Below are 3166 nucleotides of genomic sequence, written 5' to 3'. Positions count from 1 at the left end.
GGAGAGAGAGAGAGATTTTATGCTTCAACACTTCCGAACCTGAATTGCCCCCTCCTGCACTGTGCCTTCTTCTCCTTATTCACTCAGACATGGACAAGCACATGCACAGCTGCAAGACAGCATATCTACCCACTACAACCCAAATACCTTTCTCCCACACACACACACACAGTCAACTTCATCACCCCACCACCGTAACCACAGCACTGCCCTCGCCACCGTTAAAGACACCTCCACCACTTTGCTTCTGCGTGCGGGTCACTTCACTCAACAACTCAATGAGAGCCTGCAGCCCTTAAGAGGAATAAAACCCCTTCTCAACCTGGGGAGGGCTGTTCCACCACCTCAAATAAAAAGAGCAAAACCACACACCCACATCTCCCCAAGCTACCACACACACACCGTGCCCCCAGGAACGCTCTCTGAGATGTGACAAAAACATGGAAAAGGTCACAAACATGTACATGGTAGCTGTTTTTGCACATTTGATGACTTATACTTAAACAGTATTTCAATTTTTCTGTATGTCCTGCACATATAGTGAATTGACAATAAAAAAATCTTTGACCTTTGATCTTATATTCATTTTTTTTCTTTCTGCTAACAGGTAGGTGCCACACTTTACTGACATAATGTCTGTTGGACTGCTTCTTTCAGAAGTGTTAATTATTTTTGCAAGTTTATTTATATTTTTAGTTATATGCAAGACATAAGGTTTCACAATATGGAGTGCAGAAATGTCCAACTGCAATTGTCCTGTAGGTCATAATAAAAATCTATGTAAAAGTTTAGAAATGATGAGCTTAGTGAGCTTAAAGATAAAATGAGGAACTAGCAGTTTGCACATTGTCCTCTATCTGAAAGGTATCTGATCATTGCTTAGGGAAGTGATTTTTTTAAATGTATTTATTTTGGCATTGTGTTATTGAAAGGACCTTTTTGCACCACATTGCTCACTTTATGTGCTAAATACAATGAAGCTTCAGGAACTGGTCTTAATGACACAAATGCACTGACATAAAAACATACTGAGTCACTTGTACATGGTCAAACTGGCTGATGCACGGTACAAAGAAACAGATCTGCAGAATTAAAACATACTGGCATCTACTAACTACAGAAAAAGATGTCAAGCTGTCCAGGCAGATTAGGGTTTTCCTTTGCGTGAAGCAAAACAATCTATACTGCCCTCCAGTGGAAAAAGTAATTTATTGCACCACCCAAAATTGATTTGCATGACAGCAAATGTGAAATGAATATGAATCATTTAAAGAGTCTCTCTCTGTGTTTTTTGCTTCACTGTTTTGCTCATGAACAGAACACTATTTACATGTAAATGACATTTATAGATTCATGATTAAAAATACAATTGTGTCCTTAGGTTTTAAAAGTCGAGGTGTGAGGAATTTGTAATGCTACAAAATATGTATTAGTTTCAGGGGCAAAAGTCAATCATGTTAGGTGAATTACAACATTTGCCCATGAGAAAAGGATCAAAGTACTATTAAAAAGGAGCAGGCTTCTGCTTCCAAACTGTGTATGTGAGTAGCATTACACTTTGGGCTGTCTCATCATAGTCTAAATAGGCTGTAACACGAGGGGTTAATTTGTTTTAACAAGTGAGAAAGGTTAACTTTAAGTATGTCCTTTGTATGGGGATCAGTTCCTCAACTCTGAATCTGAATTGCTTCTGTCAAAACAACGCTGCTTTGTGATCACAACCTGAAACTGTAAGTACTGAAATACCATAACAGGTCTTATAATACAAACTTTATGTAAGGCTTCAGCAGGTTTTACAACGTCTGAACACACACACACACACACACACACACACACGAAGAAGTCGTCGAGAAGCGTTCAACATTCACAGGTGCACCAAAGCTTTCTTCCGGTTTTCCTTAGTTTCATCGTAAAAGACGTCGCAGTGTAACACGTTAAAATTTGTTTGCTGCCATCACATACACACTATGAGTTGGCTTGCAAACAGCCAATGAACATCATAAGAAGAAGAACATGCACACTTCGTTGTGAAAAAGAGCGGTAGTTGTTAGATTTCTAGAACGTTTCAGACAACTAACTGTTATTTACAAAACACAAGAAGAAGAAGAATTTGTGGCGCGTTCCATTTGAACTGGGAAGTCGGAGCTCCTAATGAAGTCTTCAGATGAGAACACAGAAGAGGTCCTCGTCGTAGGCATTTCAGTTGTAAGACGGTAAAAACTGTTAATTTTAATGATTCAGCACATGGTGGTCAAGAGGGATCTGGAGATCTCTGCCACTCCGAAAGAATAAGCACTGTATAAATAAACTTCGTTAGTTATTAAGCCACAATGTGAAAACGAAACGAACAAAACACTATAATGGAGTTCCCCTGTGTGGAAATGCTTGGCTGATACCGTGTTCCTGTTACTAACATGAGTTCTGTGTGTCTGCCATCAGAGACTAAGAATACTTATTTTGGGCTTTAACAGAAATTCTGTAATTCTCATGGGGGACATGTTTTTAGCTGATGTTTTAAGAGGAGCTACCTCTGAAAAGCCCCACCACAAACCCTCCTTTTTACGAATTATATCAGACCTTCAAAAATGTGCATTTCTTCAGAATATTCATGCACTTTTACTTTTTATTTTCTGAACCATAAAGGAAACCATTAAATAGTAATTGTGTCGTGTGCAAAGATTTGGGCACCCTATGTCAGTTCTTATCCTCTTTGCCACCTGTTAATACCACCTGTCACACAGCTTATCAAATCTGAATAGAGGCCGGCTTCTACAAGTGGACAATAATCAACTTGGACCTCAAAATCCACCATGAACTGCTTGAAGAAACACACGGTTTATATGGTGGGGCAAATGTGACAGATGCTGTTTAATTCTTTTTCTATATTTTAAATACATTAAATATAATGTAATGGTGTGTTAGCAGTTGTGCTTTTTAATTTCAGTTCAGTTTAAGTTTGTGTTTATTTCTTCGAAAATCAACAAAATACTCTATGTAATTTGATTTTGATTTGATTTGATTTATTTATTCTTTCAAACATGTAACAACAGTCAATATGTAACCACACATAATTCCAGACATGTCCACAAATATATTTTCAATTTACTTATACCTAGTACATGCTTGAACGGAGTAGGAAGAAGTTAGACTTATCTAGTCCTACCCC

The 3166-nt window shown here is 38.1% G+C and overlaps 1 protein-coding gene across 2 annotated transcripts in view; it reads left to right on the top strand.

The window, feature by feature from the left end:
- Window positions 1-1601: 1601 nt before the first annotated feature.
- The window catches only part of il21r.1 (interleukin 21 receptor, tandem duplicate 1), a 17642-nt gene continuing 16077 nt past the window's right edge, over window positions 1602-3166 (top strand). The window contains exon 1 of one of the 2 annotated variants that reach the window (XM_020609663.1): window positions 1602-1730. The gene's annotated coding sequence lies outside the window, so the exon portion shown is untranslated. Of the gene's footprint in view, window positions 1731-1869; window positions 2214-3166 lie in introns of those variants that run through there. The other variant, XM_020609662.1, reaches the window with a different exon arrangement.

This window comes from Monopterus albus, unplaced genomic scaffold (genome assembly GCF_001952655.1).
Source record: "Monopterus albus unplaced genomic scaffold, M_albus_1.0 scaffold101.1, whole genome shotgun sequence".
Lineage (NCBI taxonomy): Eukaryota > Metazoa > Chordata > Actinopteri > Synbranchiformes > Synbranchidae > Monopterus > Monopterus albus.
This window is presented reverse-complemented; position numbering and strand designations above follow the sequence as displayed.